At 37.3% G+C, this 17,071-nt stretch overlaps 1 long non-coding RNA gene across 1 annotated transcript; it reads right to left on the reverse strand.

Annotated features, from left to right (window-relative positions):
* Window positions 1-2,654: 2,654 nt before the first annotated feature.
* On the reverse strand, window positions 2,655-5,721 carry LOC127103623 (uncharacterized). The gene is made up of 2 exons (XR_007794783.1): window positions 5,501-5,721; window positions 2,655-3,012 (listed from the first exon to the last, which is right to left on the reverse strand). It is a non-coding gene; the product is annotated as an uncharacterized LOC127103623 (long non-coding RNA).
* Between the last annotated feature and the right edge of the window lie 11,350 nt (window positions 5,722-17,071).

Genomic DNA, 17,071 nt, shown 5'->3' on the forward strand with positions numbered 1-17,071 from the left:
GATCATCAAAGAGTCATGGAAGAGGGTGAGAGCACCGTGTGCAAGAGGGGTTTGAATCACAATTAAGACATAGCTGACTTAGTCTTGGGGCTATTCTTGGATAGAATGAAAACGGACTTCCCAAATCAGGTTGCAATTGATGAATGACTCGAGAATAGTTTGAAGAGAGATATCATACAAATTGCAACTGCATGCATTCTTCTGATCCTTCCTTAGGAATAATATCTCTTGTCACATCAGAGGACCGCTCAAGGCAATCAGAAACCGAAGTAGATACAAATCAACAAGGAAAACAATGATCAAGAAAGGAGACGTCCATACTATGGTCCAGTTCCTATGTCTTATGCACATCTGATACCTATACTGATTGATGTTAGGGAAATTGTGCCTAAACAGATCGAGCCTGTCAAACTTCATAGCATTAGACTGCTCAATCATTTGCATTTGTAATCTTTTATTTTTTGTTAAATTATTGTTCATTTGTAAAACCTGTTTGTTTTTTAATGATAATAATAATGAAATAAATGTGCATATTTTTAATGAATCTATTTGTGTTCACTCATATTTTATTTTATCAGTATCAAATTGTTTTTAAAAGCAAAATAAAAGAGAATGATGAAAATAAAATGCGTGAGATCGCTACATGTATGCTTTTGAATAAGGCCCTACTGATGATGTAAGGCATTCTTCAAATCCCTTAACACCGGAGATATAAGGAAGTTAATCCCTAGTCAATCCTTTTGGGCCTTGAAGTAGGATTTTCTTTCTTTAACACATAAAACCCTCATTTTTAACCAGGGGAAGGGTAGTATTCATTTAGTTTGAACTTGGATTCAAAATTCAGAAGGAGAATATCTGATCAAGTGATCAATCACATCATATCACTCTCAAGAGGATGTAATCACAAATTCAGAATGGTTATCCCTTACCAATAAAAGGAGTGAGATAGTCACGAACCTTACAACAAATCAAGAAATCAAATGTCACATATTTGTTCCAATTGGAAAATAAAAAGATGAAATAAAATCAAAAGCAAATCAAAATCGTGCTACATTAAAAGAATGAAAACAAGATTGACTTAGGAAAACGTTGGGCATTCCGGTGGACTGCAATCCCAAATGATCAGTCCAGAAAAAAAATAAGGGAAGACCAAAGTAAAATAAAAGACAAAAGAGGATCAATAACCAAATTCCTCAGTAAGAGTAAATCAACGTGACTGCAAACAAAAGTAAAAGGTGAGTGGATGTCACTCCAACCTCTCAGTGGGTTCCTTAACCATTAGTGATACTATTCAAAATCCTTTTCTGAAAGATGAGCGCTTGTTTCAAGCTAATTGAACATAGGACTGGAGAATATCAAAGAGAATGGGCGAGTTAGAATAGGTCTTGAGCCTTATATCCTTTCTTTTTGAAACCGTGAACCAGGCCATGTTACAACTCTCAAAAGACCTAATTGATGCAGGGTTTATTTTGAAAGCATACTATGGTAAGATCGCGTTAAACTGACTCCTAAAGATTTTCTTGTCAATTGTATTGATACTGATATGCCATTTTAATCAATGATTCATTCACTATATGTCATAATCTTAGTGAACATACTTGAGTTTCAACACTTGCATGAGCATGACATTACAATTATCATTTTCAAAATGAGCATTTTTACCTACGAAAAAGCACTTGACATCAAGAAAGCTTACATAATGGGAAGATTGAACATTTCTTCTAAGATCCCAAAGCTCATATCTCTTCAGAGTCAGTCAATTTGGGGCAACCACGTTGAGATTCTATAAATCCCTCTGAATCAACCAGACAAGGGCAAAGTTACTTCGAGGCTCATATTGGGGTAGGCCACCCCAAGAGCACGAGACGTCAATCACTCCCATGAATAGTTAATCAAGAGGATACAATTTCAAGACGTTGGGGAAAGCTAGTTTGAGATCTTCAGATGATGTGACTACTCCATAGCTTGTAACTAGGGTAATATACAGATACCCAATAGATTGGAACAGAGGTAGGCTACGCAGGTACAAGCTCTCTGCATGTTTCCAATCAAGTCCAGAGATGTGACAACCACTGAAGTAGGTGTCGGAGAGTCGCGTTAGTATGCCCTTATCCTAGCCCAAAAGTCTCACCACCCACAACATGAGCATCTGGCTTAACCATTGCATAAATCATCATCATGCATAAACCACGTCATGAAACCTTGCAAACGAGAAAAGCAAAAAGTCCAGTTCTTAATTAGCATGTCAAAAATCCAGTTCTTATTGGCATGCCCGAAACCTAATATTTGCTTGGCAAATCACAAAACTCCTGTTACATTACATCCATTCTCAACGGGCAAATTTTCGGATACTTTGGTATTTAATCCTCTTCTACCTCGAATACCCGAAAAGCTTTCGCAATTCGCGTATTCAGGTCCAAGATGATTAAATAGGGGCAGTTGTCATACCCCAAAATTTGCCCTACCTTTTTTCTTTTTACCTAGCTTACGATTGTATTCATGTAATTTATCATGCATGTGTAGGTTTCATTCATTTCATTTGCATACATTATATATTTTATCATTCCATCTCCATTTGCAACAATTGGCATATAAGCTCTTTAATGACATTGTTTTACATAGAAGATTTCTTGAATTAAAGGAAAAAGGCAAAATTGAGAATTCACATAATATTTTATTTATCCATGATACATGGCTTATTGTTTGAGACACAAGTGAAAATAAGGGATTACAAGGAAAAAAGATAAAAAAAATTACATCATTTTGGTATTGTTGACTTTTTGGTCAACTTTTGACCAATGACTCAATTTTGGATCCTAAATATTCCCAGACCTATCCCACATTCATTTGATCATAAGAGTCCACAATTTTCATGAAAAATCAATTATGTCATGAACATGTTTCATGAAAGGATTTTCAACACTTTCCATCCTTCAAGCTCTCTTTTCACGACTTTTTCTCGTTCTTCCCTTGGGCCTTCAAGATAATTATACCACCACTTTGTTTACCTTGCTACAAGGAAGAGAATAAAACAAGCCAGTCACCAATCTCATCAATCAAAGTCATCCAAAAGCTATGGAAAAGTCACAAAAAAACTGCATAAACACTTAGAAAAGTTTTGGCATGACATCTCTATTTTCTCAAACCTATTCATACACACAAAAATTGGGAATTTGATCCATAATTTACATCATTCAAAATTACTTATTTCCAGCAACAAATCAATTCCCAACAACACTTGAAGACGTAGGATGATTCACAAAAAAATCCAATTCCAAAACCATTAAAAATTAAGGCAAATCAAAGCATAAATTCAATTATTTGCAAGTTCCAAGTTTGTGATCATCCACCTTACCCTTAAACTTGGTACTTATGCTAAAATCAAATATGTCTTGCTTCTAACTAACCTTAACGGCCTATTTTAACACAAAACCATACATTTACTTTTATCCTTATCCTCCCTAACTAACTCTAACTTCCTTAAAGTTCACAAACTAACACAAAATTAAGCAAGTTTTCATCAAACCTCAACCATTGATAACAATTAATCTAACGGCTAAGCTTAATGATTCACAACTAACATTTTGATTAATTTCTAACCGTTGATAAAGTGATGAGGTTGATCATAATCCAATGAACCATAATCAACCAAAAAATCTATATAATCCTTATTTTTTCCCATTTTTGGAGGTTAATGACTCTAACCTTTTTTTCACCATTTTTTGCTTATAACCTCTAAATTTTCTCTCAACCTTTTCACCATTTCCATCACCTCCACCAAAGTTCATCACCATTGCAGGGTCGTCCCAATCAATTTGGAGGCCATGTTCTATTTTAAAATTAGATATTTAATAGATGAAAACACAACAAATTAGAAAAATATATTTTATTTAATTGTAAATAAAATTAAATATATAGAGACAAAGATAATAAAAAATACTTTGTAGAAAATTGATTTATCGAAGATTAGTTATTCGCATTTTTCTTCTCTTACCATCTTCGATCTATAAAAAAAACTCATACCATTTAATAAAAGGAAAAAGTTCTTTGAACAATTTCCACAATATTAATAACGGAGTATTTTATTTAATAAACAATCAACAATGTAAAATTATAAAATTTCAAAGTCTCACAGCTATTATTTCAAATTTATTAATGTAGTCATTCACAATGATACAAAAATATAAATATTTCCAAACTTACATCTCAAAAAATTTCACAGATCTATAAAATATATTAATAAAAGAAAAAAAATGATTAGGTTAATTGAGATATTAAATTTTAAATAAATTTAAATGTAATTTATTTAGATTAAATAATATGGTGGCATTTTTTTATAAAAGTAAAAATATTCATAAAATGTAAGAACAAGGAATCAAACCTAGGTTGTATTACTACCAAAACACTACAGCCACCGCTCGGCTACACTACAATAATATATTAAAATGGAGTTAATGATATATATTCGTTAGTGCTATATTTATATTGATCTCATCTATCAAATTCGAGGCCCTAAAAACTCGGAGACCCTATGCGGCAGCATTCCTCGCACCCCCACAGAGCCGGCCCTGACCACAAGTATTCAACAATTATCATTCAACAACTCAAGATTCATCACAATTCTCAATAATTCAGGTGTTCATCAATTTTCAACAATCTCATCAAGATTCAAGCATGGACCACTTTTCTATCATCTCCTAATTTCCATCTTTTAATCATCAATATTCATCTTATCATTTAGAAGCATAATAAAAGGATTACTTCTTGAAGTTTTTCCAAATTTTACTTCTTTTCGGTAAAATTACAATGCGCACCAGAGAAAATTTAGGCTCCGTTGATAAGCCTTGAACCTTTAATATTTCCATGCCATTACCATGAATCATCTTGTGTGGTTGATCTTGTTAATTGCATGTGGTGGAGCCTTTAGATTATGCTATTGTTTTAAGGTTAAACAGTAGTTTAATTATTCAAGATTTGATCATTAAAGTAGCATGAATATGAACATAATATAGTCTTCTCTATAGTCTAACGAGGATTTGCACTTAACATAGCAATAGACTTATAGTTAGTATAGCAATAACTTTGATTTAGGCATGGAGTAAAATAGCTTTTTTTATGTAAGCATTTATAAAGAAAACCAAAGTGCAAATAGTCTATAATTCTTAGCATAATCATTGACATAGAATTAACGTACTTGACATAGAGATTAAACAAGTCCAAAATAGAAAATTAGCTTCATGAAAACAAACATGTCAATTTACATGATTTACTTTGAGTTAGCACTAATAGATTGTTAGAATAATTCATTTTTCTACAATTTCCAAACATGTCTTAACATAAAAAAAAAGTCTTTTTTTTTAATCCCAACATCTCCAATCCATCCTAAACAATGAAAATCATCAAAAATAAACACTCAATCATGAAAATTCATAACAATTCAAGCATGGAACACTTTTATTTGAACATTTTTGAGCAAGATTTGGATTTTTTTTCCACTTACCTCAAAACCTTGAAGAAGCATCAATGGAGCTTGGAAGAATTGGGAAAGATGAAAAATCACAACACCCCTTGGAGAAGGGAGGACCGCCGCCGGTCGGCCCCGCAAGGAAACCACCCTCGCGGCCGGGTGGAAGTGCACACCGGCACTTTTTTTCCCTTTCTTCTACAACCTTTCACATTAAGCTAAGTAGGGAGAGGGGATAATATGGATAAGTTCGGTCTGGTCTAGTGAACCGGCCGGCCGATTCGGTTCGGTTGGGGGATTTTCCTTTTTATTTTATTTTGTTTTATTTTATTTTAAGTGCAATTTTTCATGTCTTTTAGTGCAGCCCATTTTTTCTTTTGTTTTTTAATTGCAGCCCAATATAACCTTAAGCCCATATTTTCTCTATACCTCACATTGATCCTAAACCTCCATAACCTCCTCTTAATTTGTTTTTTTTCTTAATTGTTTTCATATTGTTTTAGGTTATAATTAGGATAGAATTAGAGACTAATTAGATTGTTAATTGGGTTAGTTAAAATATTGTTTTAGGTGATTTAGAATTTTTAGATTTTTAGAGTTAATAATTAATTAGAATATGATTAGAGGTTAATTAGGGACTTAGTTTTTTTAGAAAGATTAGGTTTTAGAATTCTATTAGAGTAATTAGAATTTTTAGAACTTAATTGGGGTTTAGAAATAATTCGAATTAAAAAACTTAGGATTAGAATAATTAGAATTTTAATCTTGTTAGTTAGACTTTAGATATTTAATTTAATTAATTTTTTTGAACTTGATTTAAGTTTTAAAAATTAATTAGATTAATTAATTTTTAGAACTTGTTTAGGTTCTTGAAATTAATTAGATTGGTTAATTTTTAGAACTTGATTTATGTTTTAGAAATTAATTAAATTAATTAGTTCATTAAAAATTGTTTAGATTTTTAACTTCTAATTAGATTTGTTAAAATGATTAGAAACATTAGATTTTAATTGATTAGTGATGATGTTAATTAGGTTTTAACTAATTAATCTTTCGTTGTACATAATTATCAACTAATTCAATCCCTTTGAATAAGGTGATCAAAAGAAACTTTGATTACCTAAATCCTTTGATCTTTGTGTAATCCCAAAGTAAATTCAAGTGATCAAAAGTCTATTGATGACTTGATAGGACTAGTTCTCGTAATGTTGTGGATCTTAAGGCCTTAAGTTCAGACTTTAAATCAAGGCATCCCATACAAATCAAGTAGTGGATTATACAAAGCATATCAAAAGTGTTTCTTCCAGAGCTTGTCAATCAAGATTCAAATTGTATGCCATGAGCCTTGAGTAACAAAGAATGATGAGAGTGGAGAATTCATATCCTTGTCTAGGGTATCTTTGGGTGCGGGACGAATGACCCAGTTGCTCAAGGTATTCGCCTTTGTTCATAGACTTTAATGCATATCGTACCGAATGATTGATAAGGTCTTAATCATCACAAGGAGCGGCAATGATTCTTTTTAAACAACTTGAAAGTTATGATGGGAATCACATGTTACGAGCCTTAAGTAAAAAAGAATGATGAGAGTGGAGAATTCTTATCCTTGTCTAGGGTATCCTTGGGTACGGGACGAAACACCAGTTGCTCAAGGTATTTGCCTTTGTTCATAGACTTTAGTATGGTTCATATCAAATGACTGCCAAGTCTTCTTTATCTTCTATTATCATACCATTCCTCTTGCCTCATCCTTTTGCTGTCAGTCGTAGTAGGCCGAACTACAAATGCTCTGACTTTCTCATTGCACGGTAAGAATACATAAGCACGAGGATTCAGATTCTCCACGAGTTATCTTATTTATTTCTACCTCAGTTGTTATCATTCACCAATCAATACCATCTTTTTGAGATCAAATATATTTTTCCTTGGATTTTATTGACATCCTTTTAGGACGATTTAATCGGAGTCTACCTTGTGAACCAAGAGCTGTTTGGCATATTACAATATACTTAATTCCTTTGTTTTTTGTTATTCCAATACAGTGATACCATGCCTTAGGCCCCTCACTTGTTGGTTTACCTTTAATCTTCGGTTCAAAGTTTATTCCTTCATGGATTCAATATACCATTCTTTGGTTTCAAATTGTTTGTTCCTTACAGTGATATATCGTTCCTTGTACCAATCAACACTTTCCTTTGGGCCCCATACATATCCTTTTAGGAAGATTTAATCGAAGTCCACCTTGTGAACCAAAAGGTGTTTGGCTGTCAAACCAGACATTTAATCCCCTTTGTTTCCGGTCATTCCAATACAATGATACCATGCCTTATGCCCTTCACTTATTGGTTTGTCTGTTTACTCTTTGGTTAAAAGTTAATTTGCCTTTATGGTTTCCCAATCATCACTTATCTCTCTCCTTGTTTTCGTGGTTCCACGAACTACAAATGCTCTGACTTTCTCATTGCATAGTGAGAATAAGTAGGCACGAGGATGTGAATCCTTGGCGAGCATATTCCTATTTATTTCTCACTCTTTTGCCTTAGGGCACCATCCATATCTTTCATGATCCATAAACTACCTTTAATCATGATCATTCACCTCAGTGGCATACTCCCTTTCTTTGGAACCAAATACATACTTCTTTAGAGTTCCATACATACCCTTTTAGGATAATTGTCCACCTTTGTGCCAAGAGTTATTTGGCTTATTGTCAAACATTTAATGCCTTATTTTTGACCCAACCATACAGTAATATCATGCCTTAGGCCCCTCACTTGTGGTTTGTTCCACCTTTACTTTGTGGTTGCAAATGATATTTCTCTTATGGATTCCAATATAGCCTTACATTTAGTTCCAAATTATACCATTCAGTCACTTTTACCAAACCCTTCATTTCTTGTACTTTGGATACTTTTCTCTATCATTCTATTCATCTCCATGATGCATTCATTCACTCGATGTGATATACTAGTTATCTTTGATCCAAATACACTATTTCTTTGAGCTTCATCTTGTGTATGCTTGTGAACCAAGAGTTGTTTGGCTTATTGCCAGACACTTAATTCTTTTGTTTCAGTTATTCCAATACAATGATACCATGCCTTAGGCACCTCACCTGTTGGTTCATACCAGTTTTACTCTTGGGTTCAGATTTCATCCACGTTTGGAGTCAAACAATATTATCCTTTGGTTCAGACAATACCTTTATCACTTTTCTTTTCACCTCCCACCACTAGTTCTATGAACTACGAAGCTCTGATTTCCTTATTGCACTATAAGGATACGTAGGGATGAGGGCCCTAATCCTCTCCGAGCACTTTATCTATTTCTTTTTATTTTCCCTCATTCTTTTGAGAGTAAACCTTAGATATAACACCCCTTCGAGCAAGAACAACCAAAACAGTTCTCGTTGAGTACAATAGATGTGAGGGGTGTTAATACATTCCCCTTGCATAACCGACTTCCTTACCTAGTTTCTCTTTCCCAAATTTTATGATGTTTTCCCTTTCCTTCGGGAATAAATAAAGTTCGATGGCGACTCTGTTGTATGTTCGAGCGTGCGAAGCGTTCAGGTATATTTCTGAAATTCTAGTTATCAGACTTTAGATGTCACACGGGTTGTTATGACATCCAATTCTGCACAGACAAGAATTATGCAGAACTTAAAAGTAAGTGCAGTAAATAACACAAGTAATTGTTTACCCAGTTCAGTCCAACATGACCTACATCTGGGGGCTACCAAGCCAGGGAGGAAATCCATTATCAGTAGTATTAATTCAAAGCTAAACTCACCCGTTTACAACTTGTCACTTAATCCCTACCCAATGCAATTTCAATCTTACTCTAAGATCAGAGTTCCTACTCACTCCCCCTCAATCACCTCAGTGATTACTACCTTTAATCAATATTAAAGACAACTTTGAAGTCACACTTCAAACAACTCTTGATTGTGCTTAACAGCTTTAATCAAGATACACAGCACTCACGCTTAAAAGCTTTGAGCGACACAACACTTACAACTCAATGAACACCCTATGCCAAAGCAATCATCTACGTGATAATGGCTTGGCTTACAAGATATGTCTAATACAAGACTCACAAAAATACAGCAGTGAAGTATGATGGACACACTAAATCTTCACGCCTCAAAATCCCCAGTTCTGAATGAAGGAACGACTTCCTTTTATATTGCAGTACTTGGGCCTTTGCACTTGTATTCTCCTGAATTTAAGGTCACGCGAGTTCCCCTAAATTCCACATCTAGGTTACTAACAAATAGGCTATTTGTTAGGTTCATTAAATGTAGTTTGGTTGTTGATTTCCTGGATTTTCTCTTAGCTGTTGAATCCCTGAAGAATAGCCTGAGAAAAAGCTGAAACAGAAAACTGAACAACCTACAATATAGCATATGCTGTCAGGAATGAATGTCACGACATTCAGCTTGACATCAAGGATCATATGCTAAGTCTGTTTTTCCAGAAAATAGACTGTACAATTTTGCTGACCTGTACATGACCAAAATGACCATACTACAGTAACAACTTACATTAATAAATGTCAAAGTATCCAATTTGACATTTACACATTTGGCCTTAAGTCAGTTCTGTTATCCTCTTGAAGAACAGACTAAGAAACATACTGAAGTGTAGCAGAACACCACTCTGTCTATTATTCAGTATATACTGTCCATGATGAATGTCATAACATCCAGTTTGACATTCATATAGTAGGCCTTATGCCAGGTCTGGTATTTCCTTGATAACCAGACTGCAAATGAATACTGAGCTCTAACAGAACACCAACTGTTCTATTCCTCAGTATCTGCTGACAGGGATGAATGTCACAACATCCAGTTTGACATTCAATAAATCCTGTATTAGTTAATCCTGCAGTAACTACTCAAGTGTGTCATGACATCAGTCAAGACATCAGAGTACAGTTAGATATTCTAACCTACAATGCAGTCACACATACACACCATGTCATGACATCAGTCAAGACATTAGAATCCAACTAGTGTTTTACCATATAATGCAACCAATTAAACACCTACAAACTCCCCCTTTGGCAAATTTTTGGCTAAAACACTTTGATCCCCATAACAGAGTTCATAGCAGCGGAATCACACATCTAGCAGGAAATAGACCTAGCTAATACACTCAGAGTGGCAGCACACTCACACATATGGAAGTTAAGTAAAACTTCACATAACAGCTCACATACAGAAGTTAAATAAAAACTTCTAATTGCAGCACACAGACAGAAGTTAATTACAAACTTCATCACACATCAGCTGCAGGGGAAGGAAGTTAAATAAAAACTCCACACATAAAACATCATATAAACAGAAGTTAAGTAAAAACTTCATCACACATCAGCTGCAGGAGGAAAAGTAGAGTCTGTCATGGATATCTGTTTAAGAAACACAAAACTCTGTTGTCCTGGGGAATCACCTGTTACTCCCCCTTTTTGTCAAAAATGTTGCCAAAGCAACACTTTAAATTACAAGCCAACACCATAAACAGGAAAAAATGACAGAATTACAGACAATGATTTATTCCTCAGCCTCATCATCAGCCTCCTCTTCAGACCTGGCCTCCTCCTCATCCTCAGAACTTTGCCCAGCAGCTTCATCCGTATCCTCAACAGACGTCTCCAATTGAAAGATCAGCTTTTCCAACGCATGCTTCCTAGCCTCCAGCTCTTTGCAAGTCTCTCTAAGCACTGCAATGACAGCAGCTTTATCTGGTTGGTGGCCAGCTTTGGATGCTTCTTCCGATGTCATGAGAATGTCAGGAACATGCTTCCCCTGGAACAGTTTGTAGCTGAAGGCCAATGGACTCTCTCTTCTTTTCACAAAGTCATTGTCTGTCAGGATGTGTGGGAATTGATTCAACACAATACCACATATGAGAGATGGAAAGGCTATAGGTCCCTTCACACTGAAACTCCCAGCATGTTTCATGGTCTGATCAAAGATGTAGGTGCCATAGTCCACCTTTGCCTTGGTTCCAATAGCATAGATGAACTTTCCCAACATCACAGACACAGTTGACTTGTGATTTGTGGGTACCCAGTTGGCTGCTCCAACTTTGCGTAACATGGCATACTTCACACTGAGTTGGCTGGCCACCAGCTTCCCTTTGAGAGGCCATTTCGGACTTGCTTTGCTATGATGACTTGACATATTCTGTTGTCAGTCACTTCAAGCTCTGGTTGCACTTCATCTGCTCTTCCCAAGTACAAATTGATTACTAAGGGGGAAAAGGTCACACACTTGCCACGCACATAGACCTTTCTAAATTCTCTGGACTTCCCATCAGCACACTCCTCAGACAGATTGACAATGAACTCCTTCACCAAGGTCTCATAGCACTTGGGGAGTTGAGTCACAGTTCTCATCAGCCCTGCCTCTTTAATGAGGTCCACAATCTCCTTGCACTCCAAGGCGTTCTGAGCCAGTTCCCTCTCCAAGGCCAACCTCTTGTGGTAGACATACTTCCACCTGTTCACACTAGAGGCAAAGTGGAAGGACACATTGTCTATAGGTACCTCTGGAACACTAGCAGCCAACTTGCTAGAGGTTGGCTTCTTCTTGGACATGGATGTTGTGACATCACAGGGAACATCCGAGTCAGACTCCACCACAACAGCCTTGGTCTTCAGTTTCTTGGGCACCTCTTTGCTCCAAGATTTTGCAGGTCCATGACCTTTCCTTTTGCGTGCACTTTCTGTGACTGTTTGCTTGGGAGAGGGTGTCTCATCAACTTCCTTGGTTGGGGACTTTTGCACCACTGTCTTTTTCTCTCTCCTAGTCCTGACCCTCTTGGCTATGCTAGGGATGACTGAAGCCAAAAGTTCATTATCAGAGAACTCTTCCAGGTTAACTGTTTCAGCTCTAGGGTTGTCATCAACACCTTGAGTGACATTGACCTTCTCACCTCTCACTTTGCCGGAGCGTTTGTCAATCTTTGACCCCTCATGAGCCTCAGGTTGCTCAACATTGTCAGAGACATTCTTTCTTAACACTACAGCGTTATCTTGACATGCAACAATATCAGGTATGATAGTGTTCAAGGGAACAGAAACCCCAGGAACATTCCGATTACCAGATAGTATCTGAGTGACAATAGTTGCAATGGAGTTATGCACATACCTCGAGCCTTCCCTTGTTTGTTCATCAAGAGCGATTTCTGATGAAAATCCGGAGACCGTTTCCTTAGGTCTTCTTGCATGGGACGAAGTTGCAGCGTCAGCAACAGGATCCTCCCGGGTAGGGTTGCAAGACTCAGTGCTGAGGGAATCAGACATGGTCGTGTAGGTGGTTGAGTCGGATTTGTGCGACATGATTAACGTCTCGGAGGAGAGTTGAATCGTTTCTTTGGAAGAAGGTTTGTACGAATGAGAGTTGAAGCGACGGAATGTGAAACGCTTGACGCAAGAGTGAGGTCTATTAGTTTTTGACCACTCAGAGCACACTATTTGTTGTTTAATAATTTGACTTACTAAACAGTAGCTAACTAACTTCAGTAGTTGCTATAAATTATCAGACATATACATTCCCTCTTTGCCCTTACTATTGTCAAACTGAGTAACGTACAATGTCATGACATTTTGGGTGACATTGTACTCAGTCTACGTCAAGTTCCTCCATACTATGGTTGACCACCTGCTACCATACGCTAGGTATTTAGTTTCTGCAGACGACAATAATACACACATTTGTTTATCCCTTGCTGTCATATCATTTGTATGATGACCAATAGGTGCCAAAGACTCATAACTTTCAATCAGACATTTTCCACAGTCTGTCCTTTTATCTGAGGACAGATATGGGCCTTCTCTCATAGTTCCCTTGGAAATGTTCTTCTTCATTCCTTTTACATGAAGTTGATCAAGTCTTCCATGTCCCAGCTTCCCTTCCTGATCTCCCTTGGCTAAGGGGCACTTGGGGAAGTAGAGTGAGTCTTTAGATTTCCATAGATAGTAGTTATCTTTGGATCTGTCTCCTCTCATCACTTCCTGATTGCAACCATTCAACACCACACATCCTCCCTTAGTAAATTCCACCTTGCATCCTTGGTCACATAGTTGGCTTATGCTTATGAGGTTTACAGTCAGTCCTTTTACTAACAATACATCACTTAGTTTTGGAGCTTCAGGACAGTCCAGCTTACCAACACCCTTGACTTCTCCTTTAGTTCCATCACCAAATGTCACAAACTTGGTGGTAGGAGGTTGTAGATTCACCACTAGGTTGCTCATCCCAGTCATATGCCTTGAGCAGCCACTATCAAGGTACCAGTCTTGTTTGATAGGTACCCTTGGAGATGTGTGAGCAAGGTTAGCAACACATTGTTGATTCTCAGGAGAGGGGTGAGGCTTAGATGCCTGCTGCTTAGGATTGACCTGAGGTGTCTGCTTAGCCACCCATGTTTGTTTCTTAATGGGGACATTATGCTTAGACACCTTCTTCTTAGGCCTACCTTGCGAGGTCAGGTTTGGGTAACCATGCAGCCTATAGCAGAAGGGTTTTATGTGACCGAATCTACCACAGTAATGACATCTCCATCTCTGAAATTTCTTCTTCTGATGTTTGCTCATTCTGGTTCTCTGATGTTGAGACATTGGATGTGACTTCCGCTTGAATTTCTGAACTCCAGCCTTAGACTTTTTGAGTTCAGGTGAAGAGTTCTTAGTGAAACCTAAACCAAATATGGTTCCTGACTTCTGTCCCACTTTTAGAATCTCTTCCAAGGTGTCAGATCCTTTACTCAACATTCTGATGGATTTGGTCATTTGATTCAGCTTGGAGGTCAGCAGGGTTATCTCACCATTTAGACCCTCTATGACTTTCAGCTGCTCCTATTTCTCAGATTCTAGCTCTTTGATGAGTTTCTTCTGCTTTTCTCCTAGGATACATACTTCTGCACTTTTAACACATAGTTCTTTATATGAGGCAGCAAGTTCATCCAAGTTGAGCTCATCTCCGCTTGAGTCATCCTCTGACCCACAGACACTGGTCAGAGTTGTGACATGTTTAGCCGATTCTCCTTCAGATTCACTCTCAGTGCCTTCCTCTGACCAGGTGGCAGATAGCCCTTTCCTTTGCATCTTGAGAAAGGTAGGGCATTCAGCCTGAATATGACCATATCCTTCACATCCATGGCACTGGATTCCCTTGCCTTATTTGAACTTTTCTTCAGAAGTTGATCTTTTCCTTATGTCAGACGGGATGTTCTTGACATTAGGTCTACCCTGTTGGTCAACCTTCTTTATGAACTTGTTGAACTGTCTTCCAAGCAAGGCTATGGCTTCAGAGATGCTTCCATTTCCTCCACTGTTTCCTTCTTCTGACTTCTCTTCAGTGTTAGATATAAATGTTATGCTTTTGTTCTTCCTGTCAGCATCCTCACATAAGCCCATTTCAAAGGTTTGGAGGGAACCAATGAGCTCATCTACCTTCATCTTGCAGATATCTTGAGCCTCTTCTATGGCTGTGACCTTCATAGCAAATCTCTTAGGCAAGGACCTGAGAATCTTTCTTACAAGTTTCTCTTCAGCCATTTTCTCACCTAGTCCACCAGAGGTGTTTGCAATTTCAAGAATATTCATGTGAAAGTCATGAATAGTCTCATCCTCTTCCATCCTCAGATTTTCGAACTTGGTGGTCAGCATCTGAAGTTTGGACATCTTCACCTTGGAAGTACCTTCATGAGTTACCTTGAGGGTATCCCAAACTTCCTTAGCTAGTTCACAGTGGTGCACCAGCCTAAAGATGTTCTTACTGATTCCATTGAACAATGAATTCAAGGCCTGGGAATTTCCAAGAGCTAATGCCTCTTCCTCCTTGTCCCACTCTTCTTCAGGAATCTGCACACTGACTCCATCTTCACTTGTCTTTGTTGGATGTTCCCATCCTTTGTTGACAGCTCTCCAGACTTTGCTATCTAGAGACCTTAAGAAGGCTATCATACGAGGCTTCCGGTCATCATAGTTAGAGCCATCCAACATGGGTGGTCTATTTGAGTGTCTTATATCCTTGTCCATGGTACTAGAAAGTAACTTCCCTAGATCTCACCCAGAAATTCACAGGCAGGGTGCCTGCTCTGATGCCAATTGAAATTCTAGTTATCAGACTTTAGATGTCACACAGGTTGTTATGACATCCAATTCTGCACAGACAAGAATTATGCAGAACTTAAAAGTAAGTGCAGTAAATAACACAAGTAATTGTTTACCCAATTCAGTGTTGGAGAATAGCCATCCAAGGCGCAGCGGAATTTAAAATTTTCTCCATTTAGTGATCCTTACGAATGGGCATGATCAGTGATAGAATCGTTACCTCTTGTGGCGATTCAAACCTTTGGTGCAGATCTCTGATAATGATCAAAACCGTTGATACAGATCCACGGGGCGATCACGAACGTTGAACGATGACAACGTCTCTACTCAGTCCACACGAACGGATTCCTTCAATCGCAGTGCTAGCTGTTATGAATGAAGGCTTTGAGTGAGAGAAAGAGGGAAACAAAATTCCAACTCTCTACTTGAATTTCTGTCTGAGTGAATTAGAGTGACAATGCTTCTACCCAAGGGGTTCTATTTATAGAACCACTTGTGTGGGCTTCAAGCCAAAAAGCCCACTTAAGTGCATTTTGGCCCATATCTCATAATATGCCAAAATCACTTAAGTATTTGGTACCTTACCATATTTCGTCTCCCACTTAAGTGCACCGTACCTTACGGTGTTCCTTAATTATTCTATCTCTCATCAATCCGTCCTTTGTGTGTGACCCTATAGGTTTTCGCGACGTTGGCAATTATATTAAATCACGCATTTAACATAATAAACAGTGAGCGGTATCTAGCAACACATCACTGCTACCCAAGTCACGAAAATGTCATGTGATCTGACAAAACCTCCTGTGATAATAATTATGTGTATAATTACCCCTTTGCCCTTATGTCTATATTGAACACAAGGTATAGACCGTGTCACCCTTGTCCAGTTCAATATTGGGCCCATAGACATTTATCCTGTTACGCAGGATTGGCAAATTCCATCTAGGACACTCATGTCCATCAACATGCTTCGTGGAGTACCCATCAACTGTCTTTATGGTTATCCAGTTACGGACAACGTTGGATCAACAATAAAGCACTTGACTCTACATCTAGGATCCATAGTGGTTTCAGGTCGAAGAGTGGTATACATTATTATCACCATGAGAATAACTTATGACACTTTGCATAACTTTCTATATAGTATTCTCATAGCGGGTCAATCCGGTATAAATATTACTCCTAATATTCATACCTATGTTTAAGACTTGATAACTCTTTATCCATGATCCATGAGATGTGATCATCAATCTACAAACATAATAGTCTTAATGCTTTAATGTTATCCCACTTCACATTAAAGCTCGACTACGGATACTTTAAGAATAGTGTCCTTATGTTTAATGTGTTCTCATGATTAAGTCATACTTAATACATTAAACAAACTATCTATTCCAGGGACTTTGTTAATCAACCATAATAAAGAAAATGCCTTTTATTATTAATAAATAATTCGATACAAGTACCAAAAGTATTGGTCTC

The sequence above is a fragment of the Lathyrus oleraceus genome, chromosome 7 (genome assembly GCF_024323335.1).
Source record: "Lathyrus oleraceus cultivar Zhongwan6 chromosome 7, CAAS_Psat_ZW6_1.0, whole genome shotgun sequence".
Taxonomy (NCBI): domain Eukaryota; kingdom Viridiplantae; phylum Streptophyta; class Magnoliopsida; order Fabales; family Fabaceae; genus Lathyrus; species Lathyrus oleraceus.